This window comes from Hevea brasiliensis, chromosome 10, assembly GCF_030052815.1.
Source record: "Hevea brasiliensis isolate MT/VB/25A 57/8 chromosome 10, ASM3005281v1, whole genome shotgun sequence".
In the NCBI taxonomy this organism is placed as follows: Eukaryota; Viridiplantae; Streptophyta; class Magnoliopsida; order Malpighiales; family Euphorbiaceae; genus Hevea; species Hevea brasiliensis.
The window spans coordinates 438,356-443,623 of record NC_079502.1 but is presented as its reverse complement, the minus strand read 5'-3'; the positions used below and the strand labels follow the sequence as shown (position 1 = coordinate 443,623).

At 37.6% G+C, this 5,268-nt stretch overlaps 1 non-coding gene across 1 annotated transcript; it reads right to left on the bottom strand.

Annotated features, from left to right (window-relative positions):
• Positions 1 to 591: 591 nt before the first annotated feature.
• On the bottom strand, positions 592 to 698 carry LOC131169921 (small nucleolar RNA R71). Its single transcript, XR_009140867.1, has one exon. It is a non-coding gene; the product is annotated as a small nucleolar RNA R71 (small nucleolar RNA).
• Positions 699 to 5,268: the final 4,570 nt, after the last annotated feature.

Below are 5,268 nucleotides of genomic sequence, written 5' to 3'. Positions count from 1 at the left end.
AGAGCAAGAAGCACAAGTGACACATCCTTATTGTTTAATCCTAAAATTGAGAAATTTTGTAAAGCCAACAAGAAAGAAACCAAAAAAAGAAAAGAAGCATTGAGAGAAACTGAATTAGAAGCAGACATGGCTGATGAAAGAATTAGAATTGGTGGTAATGCTGGAAATGATCGAAACAATGAAAATGCAGCCCATGGTGAAGAGGTTGTAAATGCTAATGTGCCTAGGGGAAGTATGATGGATCATGCTTTTTCTCGTTTTGATGACTTAAGAGAGAGCATAGCAAGACCAAGGATTGATGCAAATAGTTACAAGATGGATTTTCGAGTTCTCCAGATGATTCAAAATTCTCAATTTGGGGGACATCCTTCTGAAAATCCACACACACATCTGAAGAAGTTTGCTATGATCTGTGACATGCAAAAACAACCTGGAGTGTCTGATGATGCAGCAAGATTGAAGCTATTCCCATTCTCTTTGAAAGATAGAGCATTGGATTGGCTTGATTCTTTACCTCACAACTCCATCACAAATTGGGAGCAACTCACTGATGCATTTCTTGCACAATATTTTCCACCTGGAAAAACTCAAGAATTGAGGAATCAAATGACAGCTTTCAGACCAAGAGAAGATGAAACTCTTTATGAATCATGGATGAGATGGAAGGAATTGGAGAGACAATGCCCACATCATGCCATTCCGAAATGGATGATAAACCAAAATTTTTACACAAATGTCACTCCTGCAATTAGAGGGATTATTGATGCTCAAACAGGAGGAGAATTTATTATGAAGCATGAAGATGAAGCTTATGAGTTACTGGAGAAAATTGCAAAGAATACTCATCTTTGGAGTAGTCCAAGAGGACCAGCTCCAACTCAAAAGAGGCAAGCTGCTGGAATGTATGATCTTGATCCATTCAATATGATCAATGCAAAGTTTGATGCACTTACAAATGTCTTGGCTAAGAAGATGGAAGATTTGAGTATGTTGGTTAGTTCATCATCATAATCTGGAAGTTCACAACAAGTGGCTTATGCAGAGGGAACTACCAGCTGTGGAGTAGATTAAGGAGAGCAAGCAGCATATGTTGGTAATTATGGAAACAAACAAATGGGGAATTCTTATTCTCAAACTTATCATCCAAATTGGAGGAATCATCCCAACTTTTCATGGGGAAATCAACAAAGTCAAGTTCCAAATCAGAATTTTCAACCACAACAGCAACAAGGAGTTCCATATCAGCAAAATAGGCAACCATTGCCTAATTTTCAGCAGAAAAATATGAATCCTCCTCCAAAACAACAAGAACAAAATTCCACCACTGAAGCTTTATTGCAACAGATTCTTGCTAACCAAAATAAGCATGATGAGGAGATGAGAGAGATGAAAGCAAGGCTGGAACAGATGCAAACACATAACAGAATGCTGGAAAATCAGATTGCACAACAAGCATCTTCCTCAGGTGCCAAGTCTTTTGGAAAGCTTCCAAGTCAACCAGAAAACCCAAGAGAGCAGTGTCAAGCTATTACTTTAAGAAGTGGGAAAGTTGTAAATGATGAGAAGAGTGAAAACAGTGAGAAGAGAGAAAAAGAGAAAGAAACTGATGAGAGTGAAAAACAAGAGAATGCAGAAAAATGTAAAGAGAAAATTGAAGAGAAGGAAGAGAAGTATATACCTCCTGAGCCCTACAAGCCACAGCTTCCCTTTCCACAAAGATTTCAAAAAGCCAAGCTTGATAAGCAATTTGGGAAGTTCTTAGAGGTTTTGAAGAAACTTTACATAAATGTGCCGTTTGTTGATGCTCTTTCACAAATGCCCTCTTATGCCAAATTCTTGAAAGAAATTCTCTCAAACAAGAGAAAACTTGAAGACAATGAGACTGTAGCTTTGACAGAAGAATGTAGTGCTATCCTCCAAAGGAAACTTCCTCCAAAGCTCAAGGATCCAGGGAGTTTTTCAATTCCATTCCACATTGGGGAATCATATTCTATAAAAGCCTTATGTGATTTAGGGGCTAGTGTTAGCCTTATGCCCCTCTCCATTTATGAAAAGCTCAAAATGGGAGATCTTAAGCCAACCCACATTTCTCTTCAGTTAGCTGACATATCAATTAAGTATCCTGAAGGGATTTTGGAGAATGTGCCTTTGAAGGTTGGAAAGTTCTATATACCTGTTGACTTTGTCATCTTGGACATGGAGGAAGATTCTAATATTCCAATTATCTTGGGAAGACCCTTTCTAGCTACAGCAGGAGCATTGATTGATGTTAAGGGAGAAAAATTGACTCTTAGAGTTGGTGAAGAGCAATTGGTTTTCAATATTAATAACACTATGAAGAAGCATCATTCTAAAGCTGATACTTGCTTGAGAGTTGATATTATTGATGAGCTAGTTGAAGAACATTTCAGAAAGAAATATCCAGAAGATCCACTTGAAAATTGTTTGGTTCATGGAGGAGGCATAGACTATGACAACCCTCACGTGGCTGCATATGCTCAACACTTAGAGGGTAGTCCACCGTTCATTTCTGCTCCAGTTTTTCAACTCACACAAAAGGAAAAAGTCAAATTTAAGCAACCATCATTCAAGGAAGAAGATGCACCTAAGGTAGAACTTAAGCAACTTCCTTCTCAGCTCAGGTATGAATTTCTTGGCACTAATAACACTTATCCAGTAATTGTAAATGCAAACTTGAGTACCTTAGAGGCTGATAAGTTGTTAAGAGTGTTGAGGCAATTTAGGAAAGTTTTAGGGTACACCATAGATGACATTAAGGGAATAAGCCCACACTTTTGCATGCATAGAATCAATTTGGAAGAAAATTGTAAACCATCTATTGAACATCAAAGGAGGTTGAACCCAAATATGAAAGAAGTTGTTAAAAAGGAAATTTTGAAATTGCTTGATGCAGGGATCATATATCCTATCTCAGATAGTACTTGGGTGAGCCCAGTACATGTTGTTCCAAAAAAGGGTGGAATGACAGTGGTCAAAAATGAAAATAATGAATTAATTCCCACCAGAACAGTGACTAGTTGGCGAATGTGCATAGATTACAGAAAATTAAACGTTGCCACTAGAAAAGATCATTTTCCACTTCCCTTCATTGATCAGATGTTAGAAAGATTGGCTAGGCATTCTTACTTTTGCTATTTAGATGGATATTCAGGTTTTTTTCAAATCCCTATCCATCCAAATGATCAAGAGAAAACCACTTTTACTTGTCCATATGGAACCTTTGCTTATAGGAGGATGCCATTTGGGTTGTGTAATGCACTAGCCACTTTTCAAAGGTGCATGATGGCAATCTTCTCGGATTTCATTGAAGACATAATGGAGGTTTTTATGGACGATTTTTCTATTTATAGATCTTCATTTGACATATGCTTGGCTAACCTTTCTAAAGTTTTGCAGCGATGTGCAGATACTGACCTTGTGTTAAACTGGGAAAAGTGTCATTTCATGGTTCAGGAAGGGATAGTGCTTGGACATTTGGTGTCTAACAGAGGAATAGAGATTGATAAAGCCAAGGTTGAAGTGATAGAGAAGATGGCTCCTCCTACCAATGTCAAAGGAATTCGATGTTTCCTAGGACATGCCGGGTTCTACAGACGCTTTATCAAGGATTTTTCTAAAATAGCTAAACCTTTGTCTAATTTGTTAAGTCATGACATACCATTTGTATTTGACCAAGAGTGTTTGGATGCCTTTTGCAGGTTGAAGCAAGCTCTTATCACTGCACCAATCATGCAACCACCTGATTGGAGCCTACCTTTTGAAATTATGTGTGATGCTAGCAACTATGCAATTGGGGCTGTTCTTGGTCAAAGAAAGGACAAAAAGGCTTATGCTATTTATTATGCTAGTAGAACACTAGATGAGGCTCAAACAAATTATGCAACAACTGAAAAAGAATTCTTGGCAATTGTCTTTGCATTGGAAAAGTTCAGACCTTACATTATAAACTCAAAGGTGGTTATATTTTCAGATCATGCAGCCATCAGGTATTTGCTCCGTAAAAAGGAAGCTAAACCTAGGCTCATTAGGTGGATTCTGATGTTACAAGAGTTTGATTTGGAGATTAAAGATAAGAAGGGAGCTGAAAATGTAGTTGCTGATAATCTTAGTAGGTTGAAATTGGATGATGAAGAATTGGATGAAATCCCTATTGATGAGTTTTTCTTGGATGAACAACTTTTCTCTATTGTTGCTAAATTACCTTGGTATGCAGACCTTGTGAATTATTTATCTTGTGGAGTTTTACCTCTAGGTATGACATGGCAACAAAAGAAAAAGTTTTTGCATGAGGTGAAGTTTTATAGATGGGATGACCCTTTACTCTTTAGGAGATGCTGTGATGGTTTAATAAGGAGATGTATTCCTGATGAAGAGTATTATGCATCATTGCCATGCTTCTGATTATGGAGGACATTTTAGAATCTCTAAAACAGCTAGTAAAATTTTGCAAGCTGGTTTCTTTTGGCCAAATCTTTTTAAGGATGTGAGGAAATTTGTGTTGGAATGTGATAAATGTCAAAGGAGTGGAAATTTGTCAAAAAGAGATCAAATGCCCCTAAATGATATTCTTGAAGTGGAATTATTCAATGTTTGGGGAATAGATTTTATGGGGTCCTTTCCTCCTTCATATGGTAATAGATACATCTTAGTTGGGGTTAACTATGTGTCAAAGTGGGTGGAAGCTATTGCAACTCCAACTAATGATGCTAAGGTTGTAGTGAAATTCTTGAAGAAATTTGTCTTGAGTAGATTTGGAGCTCCTAGGGCTGTAATTAGTGATGGGGGTTCCCATTTTTGCAATAAGCAATTTGAGAGCTTAATGAGGAAGTATGGTGTAGTGCACAAGATAGCTACCCCATACCACCCTCAAACTTCAGGACAAGTTGAAATTTCTAACAGAGAGCTCAAGCATATTTTGGAGAAAACAGTGAACAATTCTCGAAAAGATTGGTCTATCAAACTAGATGATGCTTTATGGGCATATAGGACTGCTTACAAAACCCCTATAGGAACTACTCCCTTTAGGTTGGTGTATGGTAAGTCTTGTCATTTACCTGTGGAGCTAGAACATAGAGCATATTAGGCCATTCAGACCTTGAATTTTGATCTTAAGCAAGGTGGTGAAAAGAGACTATTATGCATCATTGAGCTTGAAGAACTAAGGATGGATGCTTATGAAAGTGCCCGTATTTACAAAGAAAGAACCAAAGTTTGGCATGATAAGCACCTTAGGAAAAAGGAATTCAA